The sequence below is a fragment of the Falco punctatus genome (genome assembly GCF_963210335.1).
Source record: "Falco punctatus genome assembly, chromosome: 2".
Lineage (NCBI taxonomy): Eukaryota > Metazoa > Chordata > Aves > Falconiformes > Falconidae > Falco > Falco punctatus.
In genome coordinates, this window is record NC_137581.1 from 23,571,722 (window position 1) to 23,599,535 (window position 27,814).

At 42.0% G+C, this 27,814-nt stretch overlaps 1 protein-coding gene across 1 annotated transcript in view; it reads left to right on the forward strand.

The window, feature by feature from the left end:
- MTUS2 (microtubule associated scaffold protein 2) overlaps positions 1 to 27,814 on the forward strand; it is a 323,407-nt gene that overhangs the window by 22,736 nt on the left and 272,857 nt on the right. The gene's annotated exons all lie outside the window — the stretch shown is intronic.

Genomic DNA, 27,814 nt, shown 5'->3' on the forward strand with positions numbered 1-27,814 from the left:
ATGAGCACCCTTACTGTTAGCTGGTCTGCATGTTGGTAGCACTTCAGCTGTTCAAAATCCAGCACTGCAGTCTGTAGGGCTCCGCAGACTCTCTCTCTGTGTACCCCTGTTCTCTGCTTACTGTGCCTGAGGCTGCTCAGTTGGGCACATGGCGTGGGATGGAGGGTGACCCTTCCTCATCCAGTTCTAGGACTTTGGGATCCACTGGGGTCCTTTGCTGGCTTTGCATCTGGGTTTTGCTATCAGATGAGAAAGATGGGGACAGGGCAGCATGGAGGTGTGTTCCTCCACTGCGGTTGGGATGTAGTGGGAGTGTGCTCCCAGGCCTGGGGATTTGGGTCTTCCCAAAATTGCACATTTTCATCTAGTCCGTGTTCATGGGAGAGCTTGCTATGGTTTGTGCATGCCATAAAGGCCAAGTTTGAAACAGTCTTCCTCACCTTGTTTTTCTAGCAGATTTCAATGATATTCATTGCAGCCCTACTAATTTTTATTGTGGGTCTCCTGATATTTCATGATTTTTTTAAAAAATATATTATAATTTATTTTTAACAATGAGGTTTTGAAGGAATGACACAATTTTTTAATTGCACAGTTTTTCATTGGTATATTTGTTCTACTCATATTTGTTTTAATGAACTCCTACAGGTAAATAAATGTGGGCTCAGTTACTTTTCCTGTTGGAAGTAAATAGGATTGCAGTCTGGCATTTGTATTTTTCTAGCATTCACATAATTCCTGTCAGATTTCATCTGTTTACATTTGAGCTGCATTTACAGATTTGTCTGTGTTCCCCTGTTGGGATCTGTCACTACAATAGCTAGGATATTCCCCCAGAAACCTCAGCAGTGATCCTTCTTTTTCTCTCTTAAGGAGAAGGTTTTAATTTTTTAGTGCAATGTCTTCATTCTTATTACATCACGGAATACTGGGATACAAACCTGCATACTAATTTTGACTTTCTGAGGAAGAAAATCAGGCCAGAACTTTATTGCAAGCCTCTTGTCCACCCAAATACTATTCCGGGTCTGAACAGTTATCACATACAAAGATGCCTCTGAAGGAGAGATTCAGGTTGCTTCTTGCTTAAGTGAATTTAACCCTTAAGGCAGGAAGAGGAGGTCTTCACTGACATAATAAATCATTAAAAAAAAAATATATATAGGAAGCTTGGAGCCTGTTCTCCATATTCTGATCTGCAAGAGCATTCTTCTTCTGTCAGCCCCTGATGCTGCTTAAAAATTTGTTCCTGCAAATTTCATGGGTTTATTAATTTGACTCACATTAAAATGCTGTTTCTATGGAGTCAAAAGTGTGCTTTGCATGCTGGTTCCATAAAAAGTAGAAGAAAAGTAAATACTTGTTCAACTTCTGAATATGAAAAGATCAAGTATATACTAAAAGCCTTTCTTTAAAAGTGAAGAAAAAAGTAGTCTTTTTCCTAAGTCCTCCTGAAGAATATATTTGTTAGATATGTCACTTAGGGTCTCCTTAACAGAGGAAGCTGTAGTACAAGTGTATAGCTGGCTTCAGAATGTGTATTTTTCTCAGCTTTCACTTGTAAGAGTAATATAAATACTTCATATATTTAGGGGTCTATGCTACTTCTAGATTAGAATATTTGAAACAGAACCTTCACAATTTTTGAAAAAAACCCCTACATTATTCTATTTTTGCTGTCAATACATGTTCTACTCTCACTATATTCCAAAGACTACTTTGCTAAAATTTCCTGGGCAGTTGGCTTGGTATCTGCTAATTTAATTCCCGTGTAGTACTGTAATAGGATATAAATTAGAACTCTGGGGACTACTGATAATGTTCAGTGAAGATGAAACTTTGAAGGATATTAAAGGGATGGCTTTGTTTATACTGCAAGTGGTAATGGAGAGGTAGACGAGAGTTTGGGGGAGTAGATGGAGAATAAGCTCTTTTCCTATACCAAACCTGACCCCAAATGTGAAGAATTTCCTTGCACAAATTTTTTTTTACCTGTGTCATATAAATGGTTGAGAATAAACTTGCTGTGATAATGAGTGAAAATGTGTTGATTGTCACTGCCTTCTGCACCCCAAAAGTCAGCAACAAGGTGTGTTTTTTTCCCCTCAAGCGTTTCTCCTGGTATTCCTCAATTTACCCATTCCTTCACCCTCTCTACCTGTAAATTCCTGGCTTGACTCCCTTACCCTTCTCGGTTATTTTACTATCGGTAAAGATCTTATGGGTATGTTGGTGTTTTGATTCCCCACTTTCCTTCACCTGGGAAAAAGGGGAGACTATGGTGAGGGTTAGGAAATACCATATTGCCAAAAGGCTTATCTCTGAATCGGAAGAGAACAGATCACAAATGGTAATGGACCATATATAGATTCATATTAAGATGCTTTGAAAACAATTTTTGTGCTCAACTGACCTGAAATTGTGTTTAGATGGTATCACAGCCGTTCAAGCCTGGATACAGGCAAGATGGAGAGGGAAAGCTTATCTGTTGGTAAAGAAAGGAGAAAAAAGAAGGAAATAGCTTTCAGAAAAACAACTCTGCTGTTTTTTTACCACTATTGAGGGGTCTCTTCAAACTTTGTCGTACTTGTCACATTTTCTTTCTCAACTTTTTCAGCTTTTTAGCTTGAAAAAATTAAATGTTCTTGGATTTACGTTCCTGCTGTTGACACTGCACTTCATGTGAAAAACATTTTATTTGGAAACATGCTGATGTTTTTGCCCAGCCATAGCTTATAAATCCATTTTCTCTTCCCCATCCCTGGCTGGGGAGTTTCTTTTTAGTTCCTGGCTGGGACTGACCTGGTTTTACCACCTGTCACAGCTGCAGTTACTACTGCTAGGTCAGCTCTTTCCATGGCTACCTGTCTGCTCTCCTGCTGTGCCATTCCTGCATCTTAGCCCATCTGTGGTTCCTCTCTGTGAATGGCTCATCAGTATTGCAGGTATTTAGCTAACATAGATGTTCTCCTTTTCTGCGCACATTTTTCTGTGCAGAGGGCACAGTTGATTACTTGCTGCCCACAGCAGGGGGTTACCTGCACGTTACCCTGCTTCAAATCCTGTCACGCTTCCTGTGACATCCCGTAGGTATTCAGTGCCTCACTTCTGGTACAACTGCTTTCCTGTCACAGCTGTGTACACCACTCTCCTGGCTGGTCTTCCCTCTGCACCACCTTCTGCGCCAGCCTCCGCTGCGGCTTCTCCTCCATGGCCAAGCCAGTTGAAGGTGCTTGCCCTCAGCCTTGAACACCCTTCATATCTTCACCCCATCCTTGGCCAGTTTGATGCCTTGCTCATCAGCTACTTGTTTGTGCCTTTCACAGCATGATTATGTTTGTGGTACACTTTGCTGCTTTCATCTCCAGAGATTTTCAACTGGTGAAGCTGGGTGGGGATGCTGGTAAAAATAGTTTTGCTGTGTAGTAAGTTTTGTGCTTGATCAATAGTGATGGGTCAGTTCTAATCATGTTTTTTCTAATTCTGCAGAAAATCATTAGCAAGAAAGTTAGAAAAATTTCAATTTTCTGCCCTTTGACACAAGCCTTTTTCTTTGTAATAACCATTTTATCTCAAAGATGAACAATTTAAGTGAACTCTGTGGATTGACTTCAGCATTTTGGACTTCCATGATTAAGCATATCAGAACAGAATATTGGTCATGAATAAGCAAGAAAGCTACTTGGGGCTTGAATGTTTTCTCTCACTTTGCACTGAGGCTACTCCAGCAATTCTACCACAACATTACACCTGAATTATATAGCTTTCAGTAACGGACACCTGATTTACTGGGGCAGAGACTTCTATTTGACACTTTGAAATGGTTTGTTTAATGTGCAATGGCTGAAAAGGGGTTTTAAAGTGCAAATTAATGATGCATAATGACATTCATCTATGAGAAGTGGGGCTTGTCAAGAGGCTTATTGGCTGCACTGACCATTTGGAAGAATCTGACCACACTTCTGGTTCTGCCAGGGTTTGCTGGCTCTTGCCATCTATGTTGCATGTTTAGAGTTGGTTGTTGGACATCCTGCAACAACCAGACTTTTTGTTTAGATCCTCTAAAAGGTGTTGCCATGGGTATCTTATCTCCATAAAGTCATCCTGTCTTCATCAGTGGGAACAAAAATGCTTCTCAGGTTTTACAGTCACTGCTTCAGAAGATACTCGCCTCCCCACCCCATCTTTTGCTTTTTCTTTTTGGCTTCAAAAGGCAGCATGAATTGATTGGGAATCCAATTTCACATATTTACAAGTTCCATTAAAATTTCGTTTTAGTGGGTTGAGGCTATTGGCTCTTCCTTAGTATTGCGTTGAGAACACAATCTGCATCCTCAAGATTATAAAAACATCAAGATTTCTAACACACCAAATTTTATTTCCTTTTTGTAAAGGTTGTTATAGGAGTTTTGATTTTGCTGTAAGTTGCTAGCTTATAGCACTGCAAACTTCACTGAAGTAAAGGGTGCTCCTGCAGTAACAATCCAGCTGGTTTATGCCATGTTCTTGGAGTAGTTTTTTTGAACTGCTGGCATTACAAAAACTGCCATTGCTCCTTGATCCAAGGGAAGAATTAATTGCACTAATTCTGGAAAAAATGCACCTGTAAAAATCATTGGTAGGATGATAGCCTGAAGAAAATTCTGCAGTATGTAGAATTGATACTCCAGGAATCTGGTCTGTTAGGTGTAAAGGTCTGCCAGAGGCAGAGCTGCCTTTTGTGGAATGTTTGTGGTCATTTACACATGATTGAGGATGTTACAAGGAATATCCACTTCTGAGTTTCTCCTGAAGTGCACTAGAGTCATCCTTCTGAGCGGACATGTCACCTTTATTGCATGAGAGTGACTACAACCATATGAAAGGACAGAACAAGGCAGAGATTCCTCTTTGCCTTTAATTGCCTAAAGCTATAAATGGCTGCTCTTCACTAGAGAAGGTGGTCAGCCTCCGTTCTTAGTGCAAAAGTTGGGCTTTGCTGATTAGTCCGCAAGCCCTTTTCCAGACAGCATTTCCTTTACCCAGCCCCATAGTCAATAATGGAGCAGCCCAGTGTTCCTTTGTGAGAGCAATTAAGCGTATGCACTTCATCGAAGTAAGGTGGAAGAGTTTATGCAACCTTTTGTTGATATCAGTGATAAGCAGAGTTTTGAACGGTGTATACCTATGGTCCTTTTTGTAGTCAAGATATTCTGTTAGCATAGTGACTAACACCTCCCTTCAACTACATGAATACTTCATGTTTGCACAGCTCCAACTCTTTATTCATGCTTCTAACTTGCTCATTTAGCAGAGGGCTGCTGGCGTGGCTGGGCTCTGCAGATTGCAGGAGGGTGCTCTGAATGACACACGTAATTACGCAGGCTTTGGCCCTGGCTGCTGGGAAATTGTGTAGAAATAACATCAAAAATATCTGGCTCACTAAAGCTGAAAAACACAGAACTGAACCACTTGCGCTGGTTAACTATTAGTGTCAGAGTGTCTTTGGGCATGATGTTAAGCCACAGTAGGTGTAGTGAGCAAAATGAAATCTATTAGCAAAGTTGCAGGTCTATCATAGCTTATTTAACATAATTGTGCAAGAGAATCCTTGGCAGCTTCAACTGTGTCTTAGGATAGTACTTATCACTTGTTTTCATACATAATTTAATGGAACAATCGGTACAGTATGACTGCAATATGGTTTAAAGTTAAGCGGAAATACAGAAGGGAAGGCATGAAACTGAGTTAGAGGAAACAGACTGGAGGAGAATAATTAGGTGAGAAGATTGGAAGGAAACTAAGGGGTAGGTAGGCAGAAATAAAACTTGAAGGGATAAGGAGCAAGTAAAATCCAGGAACCCGACTTTCAAAGAGGAAGGTGAAATGGTCTGGAGTATGTTAGAAACAGATACTGCTCAACACAGGCTTTATCTCGGTGGTGTATGTTGTACGCTCAGAAAAGGAGAGCTGGAAGATATCTTAAGTCATCATCTTCTATATTTCTCTTCCCCAGGGCAGGATCATGTGCACACTTTAAAATGTTGCTGACCCATTTTCCTGTGCACTGAAGAGAATGCATGGCACTCATTAATTGCACGGGTACTCTTTTAGACTGTCTCTGCTCAGGCATCTGGAAATATTTAATTGATACCAAGCATGACTGGAGGTTGAATCCAGGTACTAGAATAGTCCCCTCAATACAAGTAACTTGGTCAGTAGCCATGTACGTACATCACATACCAGTATTAGAATGGGAAAACCAGTTCTTCAGGAGGAAATCTCTCTGTGCTGCTGGGAATAGTGTAGTCAGCAGCAATATAGATGAACTGAAGTTGTTTGTGTTGAAGGACACTTAGCATCCACAGAATTGGCAATGGCAGGCAGCTGGAGAGAAGGACATCAGTAATTAGAGCCCCTCTCTCTATGTTTGGAAGTTTTGGTTCTCACCAAAGATCTTTTACTGGTATGATTCATGACTTTTTTTCCAGGTCGATGAAAATCCCTATACTTCTGTTTCCCTACTTGACCCATATTTGAATTGTTGGTCCTTGAAGCTGGAGCTAGAAAAAAAACACCCTCCTGTGCCTGTAAATATAAGAGCTTTTATGCAGAGTTACCAGTATTTATAAAGCTTTTCTTGTATACAGCATGTGCTATCATGTCCAAATAAGAATACCAGCAAAAATAAGGGTAGGAAGAATAAGCTGTTTCTGAACTGACTGGAATGCTTCCACTGTGTTCAGTCAATTTTAGAGAACTCGTTTGAGCACTGGGAGCTCTGCTGCTCCCTGCTTGCTAACACAAAAAAAATGGGACATTCCCTGAAAGTCAAAGCTGACAAATCCAAATTGATTCAGGAAAAAAGTAAATACCTTTCACATAACAGGTAGAACTGTAGCATTCATCAACTGTAACATGTACACGAAGTGATGTACACCCAAAATTAGTAGAATTTTAAAACGTGATGATTTTATGGGTTTCAGGACTTCAGAGTTATGGTCGTGATCACAAAAATAGCAGAAGAACTAATGAAGCTTGGTTTCTCTTGGGTTTGTCTCATCAGTTCACTTTTTAGCTGTGTTATACTTAACCCTTAGGCAGCGGAGAAGCCATATGCAGGAGAGCCCTTAGTGATGCTGTAATTGCTGGGGAAGCATCAGTCACAGCGGCACCTTATTAGGCAACAGACAGTCACCATGGCAGAGAAACCTTGATGAAGAGATGAATTCCTTGGTGTCTCGTAAAAACCCCTTTATTTCACTTGCAGCTTTCCCATCGTTAAAGACAAACTTTCCCATGAAGACTATAACATGAAGTTAAAACTTAATTTACAGCCTTTTCTCAGCCTTTCTTTACAGAACTCTTTCTCTACTCCTGGTCACCGACTTTCACAAAATTTCTGGGAACTCGAGTCTTCCATCAGAGTTGCTTGAAACTGTCCAGGAAGTTAAAAAGAAGATAGGTTATGCATACAGGCTGTAGTTGTTTAGGCTGTACTTAGAGCTATATGATGTAAAACCTCACACAGAAGAGGTCTTTAATGGCGGGATATGACATCATAGAATCATAGATGAGGGAATGTTTATTACTTGTATACTCTCTGCGTTACTCTTACATCATCCTCTGAAGTATTTGGTTCATACTGCTATTGGAGATAGGACGAAGAAGCCAAATGGGCTTCATCTCTGATCCAAGGGCAACTGCTGCAAAATACTATCAAATTCCTTTATAGGAAGGTGACCAAAACATGATACACCACAGTGATGAGCATCTGAATACAGTAAATGGCAGGTAGTGCTAATCCTAGTTGACAGCTTCCTCAGAAAAGCCAGAAATTAACGTGTATGGAGCAAGCAAGGAGCTCTTCTGGACCTCACAATGCCTGAAGCAGTCTTCTGTGGCAGTCTTTGAGCTCAAGGAGGACTTTCATCTCTAGGGCTTCAATGCAGTAGACCCTGCAAACACCAAAATAACAGATTTTTAAAAAAATATATATCCAACCTCCCCAAAAACTGTTCTATGATTGCATGCTAAAGTACTCTATGGACAAGTGGGATTTCACTTCCAGACAGTTTTTATTCTGATTGGGAATTATATGTATTGATACTAGAGGAAGACTGATTCTGGTGGTCTTACCTTGTTGCATGTGTAGCTTGTGGTACACAATAATGGTTTTATTTACATATATATGATATTCATATTAGACAAGAGTTGGTTAAATATGCAAGTCTGTTTAGCTAATATGGTTATTTCTGAAGAAATCAGTGATGATGTTTTTTTCAGAAGCTGTGACTAAAAAAACACAAAACTTTAAAATGTAGACGGTTACTTGGTTGCCATACAAGCTCTTGCTGGATAAAGGAAGCATTTTAGATTTTTTTTTCTAGTGCTGTTGCATCTGTTCTTTTGAGCTGCTTGGGTTTATGGTGTTCCTCTTGTGTCTGATTTCATACTTAAATGGTTCTTGGGACTATCCATCCCTTTTTGGTTTGGTTAAAACAGGATTTGTATATAAACAGGGTTTGTATTTTTTTTTTTGGGGGGGTGGGGGGTTGTTGCTGCCTTGACTGATGAGGAGTGCTGGTGTATGTTACCAGTTTATTTCCTAGAGGAAAACTGGGTGTTATCTCTGTTGCTGACCCAGTGGTCTTTGTGCAAGACTGAAGTTCATGATAGCTCAGGTGGAAAAGCATCCCTTGCATTAAAACTATATACTGGCAAATAAGCTGTACGTGTATTATTGCCTACAAGGAGATCCCCAGTTAGTTATCAAAAGTGTTTATTCCTGGTAGAATAAAGAGCTTAGACAGTTTTTTAACTTGGGGTGGTGGTGAGGAAGATCACAGATGTCCAAGGCAGGTTTTTATCTGTTAATTGGCAACCAAATCCTAGTAAAAGGATAAAACAGATATTTGAGGATTGTTTGCAAATAAAAATAATTAATTGAACAGGTTTTCAAAGCCAAAACAGGACAGTAAATTGTATTAAATGTATACCTTAAAAATTGGACTCCAGTTCACTTTTATTTCAACAAATTCAGATCTTAAATTTTAGATGCAGTATGTAGCAGGGAGGCATACTGTGGTGCTTTTTGGTGTTTTTTAACCATAAATAGCTTGTAATAACTTAAATTCGATTAAAAGAAGCCCATCTGTTACTGTTCTTGTTTTCTTACCCATCATTTAAATGGTAAATGTCAAACCGTAAATACTTCAGCTGCGTTCTCCCCTTTGACAAAGAAAACGTGCTGTTCACCTTACTGTGAAAGCTATGTAAAACACACACAGAAGTCTGAAATCATCATCTGCTTTATGCAAAATATTTATTTTCAACGAGCAGCCAAAAAATTTCCCACCTGGCTTCTAGTCACTTTTACCTGCTTTTCAAGCTTACTTCTCCATTGATTTGAAAGGAGTTAAGCCTAGCTGATGTGGATATTTAAAAAGGGGGCAGTTTATACCCTGTAAATTTCTCAAACACAATTTAATGATCCACATGTACTTTCTGTTTAACAAGTTTGAAAAGCTTTAAGCAACAGTGAGTTGCTCCCAGTATGACCACCCAAGCAGTCATGCAGCATTGGTTCTTGTCTAACAAGACAACATAATCAGAAAAATGTGCAGTAATTTTTAGAAATCTTTTCTTTTATGGAAAACAGCAAATAAATTTGTGTGAGACTGTTCCTGGGCACAAATTGTTTAAAGCTAGCTACTGCTGTTGCAGTTGTTTGCATCAAACTTAAATTTCCCTTTATCTCTGCTGCCACTCAATAAGTTTTGTCTTTGAACCTAAGGTTTTTCTTTCAGCCCTATCTCAATAAATCTCAAAAGCCATTTATTTTAGGTTTTTGAGTTTTCCTATCATGACAAACATACTATTTTCACTGATTTTCCAGAGAAGCCGAGACAAATAAAGGGGGATTAAAAAATAGTAGGTTTTGTCTGAATAACCACAGCATTACAGTAAGGTACAGGTCTGTCTCTTAGCGAGGAGCACTGGGGAGAGGCTGTCTGCCTCACAGGGGAACTGCTGAAGTGGTCCCTGGTCCAAATTTGTCCCCTTCCAGCCAGCTTGCTCCTGGTGGCTTTCCAGGCCTGTTTTGGGACTTAGAGGTTTGGGAGGTGTTCCCATTAGACAGTCTGCATGCAGTCACCCATTTCAGTCCTAACTTGGAAGGCGGCCTCATCCCTGGAAAGCTACCTGGGCAGGTTTAATTTAATGGGATGGATGTAGCCTATGAGGTTTCCTCCAGCAACCTGAGCCACTGCTGCTGGCAGCTGGTGGTCAAGACAGCGGCTTTCCTTCAATACCAATATGTGATCCTAAGTCTGTAGGTGCCTCTCCCCCAGGTCAGTGTAGTGGTTGGTGATGTGGGAGGTGGAGTGGTGTGGTGGCATGGCTCCTCTCTGCCTTGCCACTGCCACTGTGCTAGTGGCTCCTTGTCTCCTTGCTCTCAGGAATATCCCCCACATCATGCTGGGCATGTGAGCGTGGCTCAACGGGTGAAGTAATGTACCGCAGGAGCAGCTCTGCAGCAGTTACAGTGGAGCAAATGATGAGGGAATTGGATATACATCAGAACATGACATTTTCAGGATCAATTAATAAAATGACATAAAATGGGGTTAGGTTTTGATTTACTTTTCATTTTTTGCAGTGTTTTTCTGAGCACTGAGTTTTCCATTTGTCTCATCATTCTTCTCCTTTCTTTTCTCATGACGGCTCTTTCTTCCCATGCCCGTTCCCTCCTCCTGTTGTGTTTCTACATTCCTGGCTGCCTGCCCATCTCATCATGAATTCTGCTTTATTGCTTAATTTCACATGTCTGTGCCCCATTCCTGATCATCTGTGGTCTCTTCTGCAGTGCACACCTTGTCATCCCCTCATCACCCTTGCTCCCCTGCTGTGAAACCACAGTAGTGATGCTCATACCTCTCCCCTTTATTTCCCTCCATCTCTTTTTCCCCACGTTTTTTTCTCAGATTTGTGTAGGATTGCCCCCCTTCCCAGATGCCACCTCTAGCTGAGCTGAGGGTCCTTCCTCGTTTTAACTCTGTCCAAGCCATGGGGTTTCTCAGGGTTGTCCCATTGCACTGACAGCCACAGACCTTGGTTCCTGGGCACTGATACTGCACAGAGTAGAGGAGGTGTGGGTTAATTGCTCCTGCTCAAATGGCTTTTAAAAGCAGAATTTCTAATCCTTCTTGTTTCCCAGTGCTGGTACAGTCAGGTGAGACTTGTTTTCCAGTTTTAGAAGAAAATTAGACCTTGTTGCCATGCAGGGAGGGAGAGGGAAACAAAGGTTTATTAAGTGGTGGCAGCTGGGCAAAACTCTTACATTTAGCTATTTTGTATTTTTGCAGCAAAATTGCATAAGTGGCAGGACAGCTCTGTGCTTGTCTCCTTGTGGGCTGGTGAGAGCAGCAGGGAGAACCGTGTGAGGCTGCTTGTGGGGGAGAGGCAAGGTGGCTGCCCAGGTACTTTGTGTCAGTGCTCTGGCAGTATTTTCTGAGCCATAATTGCCGGATTTCCCAGCTGGTGCAGGGGGATCTGTGAGCAGTGGCTTCCTGGCAGGATTCTGGGAACAGCACCAAAACCCATGACAGGCAGCGAGCAGATTTTGTGCTCTGAGTCAGAAGTAGGCTGAGAAGATGCAGTCCTCAAAGCACCTACCAGAGATGGGGAAGGGGATCTGCATGAGAAGGATATTTCCAGCGTGAGGTTCAGAGCTCTGGGGGATCTTCTCCTGCCAGCATGCTTGGTGAGTCTGTGGGTCAGCTGCTGCTTTTGGTGCAATCACAGGAGAAGGGAGATTGCTGCCTTTCACCACCACTTCCCCGAGTCAGCTCATCCTTCTAGCTATTTCTGTCTGTGCTTATCTATAGCATCATCCCCCTTGCGCCTGTGTACCTGCCAAGCATTCCAAACAGGCACTGCTGTGGCAGCCTCCTTCTTCCTCTCCAGCCTGGAAGATAAATGACGGGATTGCTTTTTTTTAATTGTTTCCCTGCATCAAGAATTTACGGTGGGAAAGCTAAGCTGGAGAAATGCTTTCAGGAGTGGGTGGCCAGGTTGGCAGCTCCTTGCTTGTTCTTAGCCCCTAGGGAGGTCCTGCAGCCTGGCTCTTGGTGGGCTCGCTCCCTGCCCTGTGTATCGGCACTGTCTTTGAAAGTGATGTTTTTTCCGAGTGAGATGTGGTCTTGGGTAGCAACAGCCAAAGTTTGGATGCGAGAGAGAAGACCTGGATCTGACTTGCTTGCAAGGGGACCCAGAACAGAAAGCTGAGTGCTTGGGTGAGTTCACAGCAGCCAGCTTGTCCAATGTACTCTTCTTTATCATAGACTGAGTTATTCAGTGTAAAAAATAACAGTATCAAAAATCTTAACATCTATATCCTATCTATATAATATATGCTGTCTCTATTCTATGTGCATTGTTTTGTTTTGTTTGGGCTCTGAAGTAGACTGCTTTCTGCATTTAGTACATCTCACCATGGTGTGTGACTTTATTCCCAGCTGGGAATCTCAGTGTTTGCATCTGGAGTCATGCAAACACAGGCAGACACGCAGAACTTGCATCGTGATTTTGAGTCTCTGTTACAGCACTGGTTTGGGTCAGTAAACTTCACTCAGATTGGAAAACTGGAATTAAAACATGTCTTCTGCCACTTCAGTGTATGACTTCAGGGGCACTCAAAGCGTAGATTATTTGTAACATACTGCTTCTGATCCTTAAAATACCAGGTGTAGACATAAAGGCATATGGTTTCAAAGCACCTTCCCCACAGTTACTTTATTGGAGAGGTGGGAAAAGAGACTGAATAATCAGAATTCTTTCTTTAAATAGTCAGGTTCTAAACACAGGTTTTTCTGTCTTGTTTTGTTTTTTAATAACTAAACTATATTTCAGTGTCAGGGCTCCCCAGATATTTTCTTCTATCCTTTCACTGACTGAAACTGTCATTGTAACATTTGAAATAAGACTAGGATTCAGATATCCTGTATCGATATTTCCTTGTCAAATCTGTAATTTGCATATGGATTTTCATGGCAATATGTACAGTGGAAGTTGTTTTGATAAACAAGAAACATTGCCGTATGTGTGGGGTATCTAAATATAATGTTTCTTTCAGTGTTTGTAAAATACCTCTGTGCTGTAGGAAACCATTGATATATAAAATACAATTTTTTAAAAATTAGTTTTTAACGCTTCCACAACAGTATAAAAATATTTGTAGCTGGCTCCTGCCCAGATATGGAGCCTTTGGTCTAAGATTGCTTTGTCCTGCTGGCTGTGGTCTGGATGATGCTTCTAGCCAGAGGCATTTCGCCAGCTTTTGGGTTTGGATTCCTACTGGACTATAAAGTTAAACCCACAGGTCCAAGGAAGAGTGTGTTTTACCCTGATTGTTGGGAATTATCCACCTTTACTTGGGATGAATCAGTCAGGTTTCAGAATGTGTAATACGTATTTTTAAATCCGTAAGTAACAAAGTTCTATTTTTCCCTCAGTCCCTAAGTACAGGTAACTAGTTCTTACACAGCCCTTGCCATGAATTGGTGAGGAAGTCCTTTACAGATGGGATCACTGCCACTGCACCATCGCACGCATTCGGGAATGACAGCACAGGAGGTGGGAGTAATTTTGTCTCATTTTTACCATCTAGAAGTTGAACTGGTCATTCAGGCACACATTACATCAAAGGGAGAGGCTCACAGTTCTTCACACTCCAGAGGAGCTTTGTTCTCTTTGAGTGTGTGATGTCTGTGACGTTAAATAACTTAATTCTCTTGCTCGGTCCCAGGTCCTGGTCCCCTGGATGAGATAGGCTGCGTTTCTTTGCTTCAAATCCTTGTCTTTCAGAGATGACTGATTATTTCCTTCTGAGACCAAACCCACATTAGGTTTGAGGACAGCCTACTGAGGGGGCTGACACTGGAGGAGTTAAGGGTGACACCACACCAGGTCTGGCTCCCCACATGGTCCTCCAGTGCTGTCCCAGCAGGAGGGTTACTAAAAGCACCTACATGCCCATGCCTTGCTCCAAGGCATGCAATACACCCTTCGTGTAGTTAAATGATGCTGTGGTGAGCTGCAACAAAGACCTCACATTGTATCAAACAATTTTAAATGGAGAAAATTATTAATTGCCACGTGGCACCTTGAGGTGTGAGCAAAGCACTTAATGTATGGTTGCGGTTAGGTGGGTATAGGCAGGGGTGGCTGTGTGGGTGCTTTGAGGACAGGAGACCTGTCCACAGGGTGGGTGTCTTTGGCAGGGTAGGCACTGTCCCCGTTGGCCAGGGAAGTGATTACCTACTGAGCTGGACTAGATGCATTCCAGGCAGGTGACAGATGGAGCAGATCTCACCTGGCATCACTTGCACAAGGTCACTCAGCAGGTGAGTGCCAAAGCTGGATGCAAAAGCCAGGCCCGTGTGTTACTCCTAGGACACGCCACCTCCCCAGCATCCAAACAGCCCCGCTTTGTTTACGCTTCCCTCATTCTCATGTGGTTTGTTAAATGCTGGTGCCTTCATGCCCCACAGCGGGTCTGGGTGGGCAGGGCTTAGTGCCCTGGCTGTGGGTTCGTGAGGGTGTGAAACCAGCCGCGCCTGCAGGATGAAAGGGAAAAAACAAGGGGGAAATGGTTCTTTTTCTAGATTTTGCAAAACATTATAGCTAAGATCCTGTTGTGCAGCAAAGGCAGCAGGTGCCTGGCACTGTCAGAGTGGTCGTGGTGGCCTTAACCAATCCTTTACAAGCCACTAAACCACACAACATTTGTGAACACTGCTGCACTGTGCTCCTTTGCATTTCAGTTCCTATGGAAACATGCTGTAAGAATGTCTAAAATAAGTACAGTGCTTTGAAACTATTATTATTTTGATCTTTCCTTCCCCCCCCCAGATCCCTTTTATTACCTCTCTGGCTGAATTTTTGATACATTAAAAAGGTCATTGTCATTATCTGGCAACAGTGTGCTACCCAACTTACCCAGATTTCTCCATCCTGGGATCTGATAGACCCAGAATCTGATATGGGTATCAGTGCTCCCTTCCTCCGTCCTCCCCGCTCAATGGGCAGGTTGTGGGTGTAACTATTGAACATATATACATATATACGTATGTGTGTGTGCGTGTGCACACACTGAAGGAAGCTTGGCTCTAGCTGCCTTTCTTCCCCCTGTAGTGAGTAAGACAGTGTTGTTTGCCACAACAGGTAAAGGCACAAGGTTATTTTCCCAGCTCCTTTTAGGATCATGGCATAGTGTTGGCTGGGAGGGAATGCTGGAGGTGACCTAGTCCAGCTACTCGTGGAAGCAGAGCCTTTTTCATTTCCAGTGCAGGAGACAGTTGTGAGCCAGATGGAGACATCCTGCTGGTCTCCTCTGCTCCACAGGAGGGTCAGTGCTGGAGCAGGCCATGGGCTGTTTGGGACAGTTCTTGCAAAGGAAATTACTTGTTCTCCCCAAAAGGATGCTCATGCTAGTAACTGGAAACAGGGCTGTGTCTTTAAAAATGCTTTTCCCCAGTGCTTCTGTGGTTTCTTTGTAAAGTTACTGTCTCTGTTAGAGCAATCTCCCTGACCTTAGTAACGTCTAAGATTTTCAAAGTAGCCACATCCCATTTTCAAAAGCCCTTTCTGATGGGCAAGGTTTAGGAGAACTAGGGCTCAATCCAGTGAAGGCCTAAAAGCCTTATTTAAAACTAGGTGCTAATTTTTGCTCATTCTTAGGCTTCTGACCTCTTGCAGTATCATGCTTCACAATGCTAGGTACCAAGAGAAGAGCTGGAGAAGCATCTCTGGCATTCAAGGGGGAAGTATTTACTTCAATCCAGAAAATCACCAGGCACCAGTACAGGTGAGGAGTTGGCCTGCTGGAAGGCAGCTCTGCAGAGAAGGACCTGGCAGTTCTGGTGGACAAGAAGTTGCCCATGAGCCAGCAGTGTGCCCTGGTGGCCAGGAAGGCCAGTGGGACCCTGGGGTGCATCAGGAGGAGCGTGGCCAGCAGGTGGAGGGAGGTTCTCCTGCCCCTCTGCTCTGCCCTGTGAGGCCACATCTGGAGTGCTGTGTCTGGTTCTGGGCTCCCCAGTTCAAGAGGGATGGGGAACTACAGGAGGGGATCCGGTGGAGGGCTACAAAGATGATGAGGGGGCTGGAGCATCTCCCTGATGAGGAAAGGCTGAAAGTGCTGGGCCTGTTCAGCCTGGAGAAGAGAAGACTGCGAAGGGACCTTGTCTACAAATACCTCGAGGACGAGTGTCAGGAGGATGGGGCCAGGCTCTTTTCAGTGGTGCCCAGTGACAGCACAAGGGGCAATGGGCACAAATTGCAACATGGGAAGTTCCACCTAAATATGAGGAAGAACTTCTTTGCTTTGAGGGTGACAGAGTGCTGGAACAGGCTGCCCAGAGAGGAGTCTCCTTGTCTCCTTCTCTGGAGACACTCAAATCCTGTCTGGACATGACTGTGCAAGCTGCTCCAGGAGAACCTGCTTTAGCAGGGGGTTGGACTAGATGATCTCCAGAGATCTCTTCTAAGCCCAGCTATTCCGTAATTCAGGACTTTTTGGGCAGTGCCAAAATCCATGACGCTCCTGTATGCTGGTTACATATTTCCCTTGGTGTCTGCACTCCCCAAGTGTCTTCTGGTCTGGGGATCTACAGACCTGCTTTTTCTGTATGGGCCTGCTGCATCCCAGCAGTGGAGGCAACAACAAAAGCAGGTTTAAAATAAGAGAGTCAACACTAGAACAGTGTTTTTTGTGACTGTATATCCTAGACAAAATATATTACAAACAGTCATGATTGTATGGATCTAGCTGATGTTATGCTTTAACGTTAAAACTTCTCAGACATTTGAGAAATGTAAGCATCTGTTTGAATCTTATTCCAAATCATCAGGCCAAATTCTGTTCATGGGGTTACATCTGCAGAGCCTGTGAGCAGCTTGCTGTGTAGTTTTGCACCCTGCTTTATCTTGCTGCATGTTTAGTCTTTGCATGACATTTTTTGTGCTTGTGGCAAGTGTAGTGGCAACACCAGATCTGTTTCATTTTGGGCTAGTAGAAGAAATAGGAGTTTAATCTTATGGACAGAAAAAAGCTTTATACACTGCTTACAGGTTTGCTATCATAGCAGAGTTAAATCACTCTTTAAGCAACCAGACAAATGAAAATGTAAATGCTCATCCAAAAAAAAAGTATTGTAAAGCTTGGCATTTACATTTTATATCTGTGAAGATCCTTCCTTGAATAACCAGTGTTGGCTCCGGCACTGAAACAAATACTAAGAGAGACGAGAATCATGAACTCTGGAGCGGTGACAGATTATAGCGAGAAATTGCCCCATTTTAACGTGGAAATGCAATACTGAGATTTTGATTGTGAGGGCTGCTCTTGAACTGCTTTGGAGCAGGGCCACTGTGGATGTAACCCTTCTAACCCCATTCTAACCTTAACCCCTTTCTAACCCGTATGCACAGTATGTAGGCCACTCACATTTATCCTGAGTGGCCCAGAAATGAATGCTGTAAGACTTCAAAATATGTCGCTTTCCAACCCTTTTGTTGTAGCAGATTTCTCTCTCCTACTCCTTGTTTATCTGTGCATTTTATGCTGAAAAAAAACCATCAACAAGATGTCACCTGATATGCATAAATAACTGGTAAATGAAATGTTAAATAAACAGCTACACTGACAAGAGAGTAAGGGCAGCTGGAGATGCATATACCTGCAAGTATGAGGGATGGGTACTCTGAAATAGGGAATCATTTACACCTTTACTAAATCATTGGAAGCTTGTTTAGCAGTCATGGAAATTCTGGAAATATCATCAATTTGAGAAGGGCAATATTGCAGTGATTTCAAGGAATTATTCTGGCTTATGCCATTAGATAATATTAAATCCTGACCCTAAACTCTCTTAAGAGAAAAATGGTAAGTTACCTTGAGGGTAATGGACTCATGAGGAGTGTATGTGTGGTTCAATAAAGGAAAATCACGGAATATAAATGTTTTTTAAAGTGACATTTGCACATGTACAATATTATTAATTTTGTCCTTGTATTGATGTATTTCATAGCCTCCTAGTCTTGCCTACCACATCAAATAAATTTTCTTGGGCCCCAGTCTTGTCAGACATACCAAATGTGGTGTGAATGGTAATGATAGATGGTCATACTTCAAATTGAGACATAGTGTCCGTTGGGTTCCCACAGGAATTTGCATTGTCTGGTTGTAACTAATGATCTGTGAATTCAAAAGTCAATTTAATTTGAAGGTAGTACTGGACTGGGAGTTACTGCAAGCTCTCCTGAGGACAGAGAGAAGTTTAAATCTGGGTAACTAGAAATACAGATTTCCTATCTGTAAAGCTCAAATAAGACAAATATAAACAGACAGATATGTGGAGAATGATCTGAAAACAGTAGTGCTAGAAAAGAGAGCAGGTTCAAGTAGTCAGCCTGCAGTGCCGGGTCTCTTAATACTGGAAACGGATTAACATTCAAGACTGGCAAACATCTTGAATGAACAGTGTCACCTGTGAAGGGAGCAGCCAAAACCTTGCTTCCCTGCTGGCACGAGTGCCCCAGGAGCCCTGCCGGCACTGAGGGCTCGGTGAAGGGCAGTGGCTGGCCTGTCAGCCCCTGAGCTGCCATGCGTGCCTCCATCTGCAGGGACACACCTGTTCTGCATCTTACGCCCATCCCTGTGCTTGGTCTTAGCTCCTGCTGGTGGTCAACGGAGAGAAAAGTGGAATTAAAAGTGGATAAAAGCAGAATGGGTGGGCAACCATGGTATGTGGGAACTGAAGCTGAAGGGAGACGTACACCTCTGCAAAACAGCTCCTGACCTGTCTTACATTGGGTATCGGGGGCACTGGGTTGAGTTGCTTTCTGCATATACCTGCAGTTCTTCACTGATCCTAGGCCTGATACTGCTATAGAATTAAAATCACTGGATAAAACTGAGTGTTTAACTTTTAGATGGTTAAATCTGACTGTAATACGGACATGCCGTAGGGAAGAGGCTGCCTATTTTCCACATGGCCTGGGATTCTTGGAGAACCTGGTGGCCATTTGCAGGGTCTGAATTTTTTTTCAAAATAGCACACCCACCGTGTGACTTATTTCTGGCATGTTTGAAGATATGGATGACTGCATTCCTTGTTTTTCAAAATGTGCCCCCCCCTCCTTTTTTTTTTGTGTGTGTGGAATAATCTCTTTTTTTTTTTTTTGCGTGACGTTGTAGTGCAAAGAAAGCCCGGTGTTTAGCAGAGGTGTGAGCAGAAGGGCACCGCCACGGAGTGCTGTTACAATAGATGGAGGGGAAACAGTAGAAAAGGAAAGGGAATAGCCCCCCAAACAGTACAAACCCTCACTGAAACACAAATTTCTTAGGTCATGTTAGTTAAACTGGGTAGGCAGAGGGACAGTAGTCAATACAGGTTTTGATGTCAGAATTAATTTTTACTGATCAATACACTTTGCCTAATCAAATATCTGTATGTCTGCAAGGACTGAAATTTCTGTATTTAATTTACCTGTCCCTGATTAGGATCAGAGTCAGGGTAGATTAAAATAATTTCTATTTTAACTCCAATTCTTCACTTTCTCAGTTAAAACATGACATATGTTTTATTGTCTTAAAAAATGCTTTTGCACATACCTAATGCGGGTGCTTGTGCGAATTCTCCCCCTCCTTTCCCAGCCACAAAGAACATTGGTTTTCACAAATGTCTTGGGGAATTACATTTTAAGACATCCTTGTGTTTGAAATTCCTAATTTCTTGAAGTGAACATACAGCTTACTCTCTCTTGAACTACAAAGATACTTTAGATACTTTATCTATCTATATATATATTAGAAGGAAGGGGTGCTTAAAAGAAAGGAAGAGTTTCTAGTAAACAGAGCATCAGGAGGTCCTTGGCACTTACCTCATTATGCTATATGTTTGGTCACCTGGGACAAAGCTTTTCACTGCTCTGCTTCTTCCACATGACTTTAGATTTTCCCCACACTTTATCTCATCCTCTTGGAAACTCTTTGAGATGGTGTCCACTTCTGTGTGTTTGTATATAGTCTACAGCACTTAACTGTCTGCCTGTGAGCAACTGAAAATGAGGGCATATTTGGGGATGACAAAAAGGTAGAAGATACATGTCTCAAGGGGTTAAACATATTAAGTAGTTGAGATGAGAAAATAATATATTTTTTCAGTTGGGCCTTAAATGCTTGGCCTATTTCTAGAAGGGAATTTTCACTTCTAGTAGCAGGAGTACCTAGGGCATAGTCCACAGGAGTTCAGCTGAAGAGGGATGCAGTTGTTAAGAAATACCTGTTTTGCTAAGCTGTGATTCTTCATTTTAATATAATCCATAATTTCCCGTGTGATGCTTTAGATGTCCCCAGGAAGGAAATGTAGTTTTGGACCTGCACGGTCTGGGGTTTGCCCCCTATGGCAGGTCCATGTCCCCAAGCTGGGACTGGGACACCTCTTCTGGAAATCTCCCCACATCCCTCTCAGCTGTGTGGCTGAAAGCTGATACAGAGAAAAGATGTTTGAGGACTGGAAGAAGGAAACAGGGCCACCCCTGCATCCAGATTGGAGAGGCTGTGGAGGACCACGGTGAAAATTTTTACCTTCTTTTGTTTCTCTCTGCCTCTGGAAAGGGCATATCAGAATTTGCTGGATTGTGCTAGCTTTTTTAAGAGCCCTGTGGATGCTTCTGTAAGCGTTATTGCTGCATTCTTGCACGTGGGGAGAAACTATGGTATACTGATAGTTGATAAGAGTTGGTAAGAGTATTTTGCTTCAGTCAGATCTCAGTGATTTCCACAAATCCAGTTGATAAAGCAAAGCCCAAACTACTACCCTGAGATCTCCAAAGCACCCATCTACTTCTCTGATCGTGCCCAGACCAAGAATTTGAAAGAGTTAAAAAAATCTATACATTAATTCCTCTGGCCTGTTTCCTTCCCCAAGATATTAACTGTAGGACAGGTTAAACGCAGGGGGGAGATTAGCAAGTTTTTGTAGTTTTGATTGGATGTATATTTGGATCAAACTTACAGCATTTTTTGCGAGACCTGCAAACTGCTTTTCAGAAGTAAATTTAATCCCTTTGAGCATATTGTGCACTTTATAGCTCTTAAATGATTCTTAATCTCCAAGTTCTGTCTCTGTTTATGAAAAATAGGTTGTCTTCATTTGTAAAATCACAAGAATCTTTTAAGCCTGCTGGCTCTTGTTGCAGTCAATGGGGTATTTCTGCTTTAGATTCCAGCTGGAAGAGGATCAGCTCTCCTGCCACTGTGAAATGTACCTTTAAATTGTCCTGCATCTGATTCTATTAACTGATGCATTCTGCACTAAGCTGTGACATTTTCATTTTCTAAGATGTTTATTAATTCCAGCACTGAATAATTAAAAAGAAAAAAAAGTACAAGGAAAACATATAATTGAAGACCATCACAGAGTATATACAAGAAAGCGTACAGACTGTAGAGCAAATTGTAGACATAAACAAAGAGCTATATAAAAGCCAACATAATCCAGAAGCTGTATCCCTAGTTATGCATGTGCATTTTTTTTAAATCAGTGCTGCAATACCCTCATTGAGTGCTTGTTTGGTACTTTTAATTACAGAACTTGGTGTGGAGTTACAGGCTGACATAGCAAAGCAGCATCATTAACTTGTTTTCTACTGAAGATGGGATAAATGTGACAGCGTGTTCTCTTAAAATAATTTTTTTTAAATTACATCTATGCAGATAAAGCGTGCAGTGTTGTCCTACCATATTTCCGCTGGGAAATTAAATCATAACAAAGGAAAAGGAAAAAAAAGCTGTGCATTTTGAGGAGTTGTGGGGAAACAAACAGATATTTGTGGGTTAGTTGCCAAAAGCTATCATTCTGTGTCTTTGGGAGAACAGCAAGCATTTCAAACTGTCTTCTTGCTTGGGATTTCACTTTTTGTAACAATACAAAACCACAGCAATGGGTTTTAATCTTTTGCTTCTCTGTATTGTGCCTTACCTTCTCCTCCTAGGTTTCCAGAGAAAACAGGATTCAGAAACCTTGATAGAGAAACAGATCAGATCTGTGCAGGTTTTCATCTGATTTGTACGGAAGCAACACTATGTGCAGTGGGTAAAATTAAGACTACGCAGCCCTGGGGAAGTATTAAGATTTAATAGCAAGACTGAAACCTGATGTGCCATTCCCAGCCCGTTGAGCTTTACAGCATGGCGTTTGGATGCTATTGTGTGTCTCAGAATGAGTCTCTGCTTGGTTACGCAAATTATTCTTGTATCAAGGAACCACTATGTGCTACAAAATTAAAACTGGGAGGAGAAATAACCACTGTGGGATAATATGCAATAAATCTGCTGAAGCTGCCGGCTCTGGTGAGGTAACGTCTTGCCCCTCTATGGGTGGAATGTTTCTCTATCGAATCATTACAGTTTTGCTCAGAAACATCCTACTGCTTGAACTGTTGTGGGAAGAACAGTAATGTCAACCAGATATCAGGTTTTCCCAATAGGAGCATCCTGCTGGGAACTGGGCTGCGCTGATGTGATGGTCTGAAAAGCTCAGCTGCGGCAGCTCTCTGTAATTGCTATTCCCTTCTGATTTCTTTGCTGAACGCACAAAACTACTTCTAACAAACAGATCTGAGAACAAAATCCTTGACTTGTCACCAGTGTAGTACTCTGCATGCTAAGCTGGGGTTTGTGACTAGTTTGCCTTCATCATTTCTTTCAACCACTATTTGATATTGAGTCTCTCATCTCCTGTTACGGTGCCAAAGCCTGAAACTGACAGCAAATGCTTCTGTCTCAAATGGTGATGTTTAATTTTTCATGATCAGTGTGCAGTTTAGTGCCTCCCCAGGTAGGCGGCTCCAATGCTAATTAGGAAGGAAATGTTTTCTCCCTTCGCAGGACACATGTGCACTCTGCATTTTGTTCTGTTAAACAGCTGAGCTGCGTGGGATTGGTGGTGGGTACTGCTGGCTGCACCGAGCAGCCTTCGACTCCGATTGCTGCTTGAGGAAAACACTGATCAATTTTCTCTCCTAGCTAACACAGCTGCAAAAGAAAGTCTTGTTTGGTCTGGAGGCTGTTGAAGGAGACATGTAGTCCTGCTTGGAAGCTGGTAAGCACCACATCCTAGAGAGGAGTTGTGTGAACAAAAGGCAGCCTGGGGTTGGTTCTTTGGTGTGCTTTTTAGTGATGAGGAGTTTGGCCCTTATAATATTAGTTGCAACTGGCTATAGAACTACAGTAAAAAACACCTCAAAACTTCTATGATGTGTTTAAAGTTTTGTTGTGTTGTTTCTTTTTTCTTTTGGTTTTGGTATATAAAATTATTGCTGCTTAAGATTTATTTTCTGTTACTCTGTTGAGTTGAAAAGAATGGGAAGGTTTATCTTTTTTGGTGAGCTTCTATCAAGGCAATTGGATAGCACAGCAGTTATTGTATCCCGCTTAAAGGCTGTTATATGGAGTCTTCCGGGCATTGCTTATGTCTTTGCATAATTTCCTAAGCTATTGTTTAGCCTCACCATTCATTTTTGACCAAGTCCCACAGAATTCTGTTCTTCTCTTTGATCTGGTATTGTTTGCCAGGAGGATTTTCAGTAGCAGGGCTTTTATTAGTCCACTGCACACAGAGTAGAGCATTAATGAAGAAATGTTAGTGGAGGCATTAGAAATATCCAATTATGATTTTTTTGTGTGTCTGTTTGAGCTGGAGAGGTGGCTGAAATATATTAACACAACAAAGTTTCCCCTATTATAAAGCAGAAGGAAAAGCTGAATGTTACGTGGCCTGTACGCTTTAACGCCATAGACAGAAGGGTCTGCCACCGAGCTCAGACCTGCCTGGGCTGCTCCAGTGCTTTCCTCTGTACGAAACTGCTGCTTCAGAGGAAGGGTGCCAGCAACTGGGCACAGAACTTGCTTTCCAGGGTGTGCAGCTGGTTGCTCCCATGCCCTTGTTTCCCCAGCCAGAGCAGGGGTTGGTCCTGTGCTCATGGAGGCTCCTGATAGCTTTGGTGCCCGTGAGGCATGCGGTGTACGTTTGACTTTCCAGGGGGCTGTTGACACATCCCGCGTCTCAGGGAAGCAAGGAGGAGATCATCAGCTGTGACCTGGCTGGGATGGATGAGCTCCATGACGATGCTTTGACAAGGGGCAGCATGCTGGGCTCCTTCCATCCATGTGCTTTGTGACAGACAGACTGTAGAGCTTTCCATGCCTTTCCATGGAGGACCTAGGGGTTTTAGAGCTGCTGTAATTAAGAGATTTTCAGTTTGGAAAACAGGAGTTTAACCTGAGGGCTAGAGTCTAGGGCTGGGATTGTTCACAGCAGAGATCCCTAAAACCACAGCAAATCCTAAAGCTGTGCCTTCAGCACAGTTAGGGAAGTTACAGTCTGGGTGAACGTAACAAGTCAAGCCCTTAAGACTTAAATGAAACCCTAAAGGACTTACAGAGCTGCCAGGTTTATGTGTCCCCACTGGCCTTCCGTGGGAGGTAGGTATATACATGGACAGCCCGTTTTCTCAGTGCTGAAGAAGACAGGATTATGAGCACTCAAGAAAATGTTTAGCAGAAGATTGTGTTGCATGGGGTGCCGTTGCCCATACCTGGGTTGGTCAGGGCTTCTTGGGTCACTGTCCTCTTGAATACTGGTGCTAATTCCACTTAGACAGGACTTGGCTGCCTGTACATGCTCCTCCAGAACTTACTGTGGGTTTCTAAACAAAGTGAGCTGCTCTAAAAAAGTGTCACTTCTTTCTCCACAAAATTACAGAGAGCTTGTTGATGTCTTGCAGTGTTTCAGATTCTTTTGCCAGAGTGGGAAAATTGAACAAAAATTACTTCTATGCCAAAATAAAATGCAAATATTTTATTAAAAATAATTGGAGTGCCTCAATATATTTGACTTTCTAAAGTACTGCTGATGGGTTATTTTAGTGTGAAGTTGGGGATCATAACTGGCTAGCGTCAAATCAAGGTTCTGTGTGTGAATTTGAACAGGATGGTATACATTCCAGCTAAAGGGAAACCTGGCTCTATGTGCAGTGAGATTTTAGTGCTTGCTTTCAGATGTTGGATGGGTGTACATGTTGGGTGAGCTAAAGAAACAGTCCACAATTTCTTGCCCTTCACAAATTTTGACCTAATCCTTTCTTAAAATAAATAATTGAGAAAAGCCAGCTGAGAGCTCACTTGTGTAGGTCCATAGCTATGAACTGCCACTTTCTTTCACCGTGGCAGGGGTTAACTTTAGCAGATCTTGCAGTTTTCTGCAAGTCCTGCACGGTTTGGTGTGGTTGGTCCTGTAGCCAGACATAGGTACCATTGTTCCAACTTTCACTGAAGACAGAAACCAGAAGCCTAGTCCTTGTGGCAAAGAAAGAGAAACCCAAAGAGAGAGTGGTTTAAAAAAAATCCCACGTACCCAAAGTGTGGTATTAAAAATTACTAAAATCTCATTTTTAAGGTGGGCTGTGATATTAACAATTTTTATTGATAGGATGGTGACATGCTGTGAAACAAGAGGGTTTCAGAGCTCTGGAGAGCTTTTCTCTGCAGCCATGGAGGCTAGAAACTTACTTTAAGTTAAAGCTTTCACTCTTATTTAATCTAATGCCTCCTGGAGCCAAGTCCTTTAAGAAAAACACTAACATAAAATCCAGCAATTTGTTGCTGCTACTCTGGGATTATTATTATTTTTTTTTCTTGGCAAAATTGCTCATGCCCAAGCTCTTTGTGCTTAGTCAAAATTAGTGAGCTGCACTTGTTACAGCAAATCAGTGGGATTTGCTGAGCCCCCAGCTCCTACCTCAGGTCAGCAGAGTTCTGAGTCCTTATTTTGGGCTATACCTACCTTTGCCCTGTTAATAGGGGCCACAAAAGTAGTCTGATTTCTGTGTTATACCACTTCTCATTAGTTCACTATTTTCTGTACTCAAACTACAGGGTGGAAAGGTTGTTTTTCAATGAGCATGTCTTGAGCTTTTCGCTCCAATCAGCTGCAAATGTTTCTTTCAGAAGACAGTGGACAGCTCCACCGAGCTGCATGAGGCGCCTAGCTCCTGGCCAGAGCCAGCAACCGAAATTTGGTTTGTAGGAGTACATTTTATTATTGAGACATACTGTGCACACCACATCCTTCAGCAGGGCTAAGCAGCTTTGTATGCTAGGGAAACACTTCCAGCAGTAAACCCAAGGTGAATAAATTCCTGTTTCCTGTAGTTGGGGAATATCCACGTGTCCCTGATGAATTGTGCCAGCTCACATGTTAAAGTTCTGGGTTTAATATTGAGATTTAATTTCCAAAGGGTTTTACTAAATCAGTGCTGTTACAGATGGGGAAGCATGTAAGTAAATGCAGATTAATTGATTCAGGAGAACTGAGCTCCTTGGGAGAAAGGTGTTGGGACAGGACCCTGTAATGGATGTTTGGGTGTCGGGGTCAAATACTGATGAACATGTCTGCGGTTCAGGTCACTAGAGTGGATGAAATTACCTTATAGAAGAAAAACTGATTTGCATTCATTCATTTTGGGATGCACAATTAAGTAAGAGCACTGTTCATCAGAAGACATAACACTGTGTCTCTGTTGTTTACTGTAATATTTTTTGTGTTTAATTTCTACAGTATTTTACCAGGGCCCTTTTAGAGATCTAGAAAATTGCTTTCATACATGCACAAGAATGAGCAAACAGCGAGGGGAAAAAAACCAAAACAACCCTCATCTAATCTCATCTAGTACCTAGCCTACAGTGGCAAACCACGAGGAATTCAGAATCAATGCACTTCACAGATAATACTTTTTAAAGATTAGTGATTTTAGAGCATTCAACCACATTACATAGTGACAAACTGGCATTTCAGTGTTATCTTGTAAGTAATTCTAATTTGTCAGTCTATATATCTCTGTCTTTTGAGGTCAAAAAAGGCAAAAAAATGTGGAGTCTTTTTATTTTAATGCACAGAAAAGTAGTTAGGCTTTTTTTCCTTTTTAAGGCATTTAATATTTCATGCCTCCTGCCAGCCCAGCTGGGAATTTTTAAAAGCAAATCTTTACAAGAGCTGACCAAGATTTTTTTGGCGTAGGTTTTTTGGTGTTTTCTTTTTCTTTTCCTTTTTTCTCAGAAAATGCTGATGGATCAAACTCAAAACTGTTGTTTAGCTGAATTTTTCATTTTATAGAATGTTCGAAAATGTTTTGAAACTGGAACGGAATGCCCTTGCATTTTCAAAATGAAAGAATCTGGTCTTATTTCTAATTTTTGGAGGTTTAAAATAATGTAATGATTATACCAAAAATAAAAGGAAAAATCAAGCAATATTTTGGTGCTATTAAAAATATTTTATTCTCCCAAACACTACAGGTATTACTGTTCTTCTCTGAACATTTTGGACTCATACTCATTTGCTGCTTAACCTATAGAAATAACCCCTTAGAAACAGAATTAGAAATAACAAAGGCGCAGTCCATTGGGACTCCAGATTTGCTATTGATTTTTACATGGAAGACAGATTGGGACCACTGTGAGGGGTGGCCTCATGAAGCTTGTGACAATTACTGTAAGTATGAGATAATGATAGATGAATATGGAGACATACAGATGGTAGCTGCTGGTCCGTGAAAGATGCAGGGAGCCACATCCAATTTGTTGTATTGGTTAAGATACGCTCATTGTCTATCATTGTACTGTGTGGAGTGTATTGTGAGCGTCTGGTTGCTGTGTATTCCTTCCCTGAATTATTCTTGGACTTGCTCTGCTAGCAGTAGCTTATTTTTA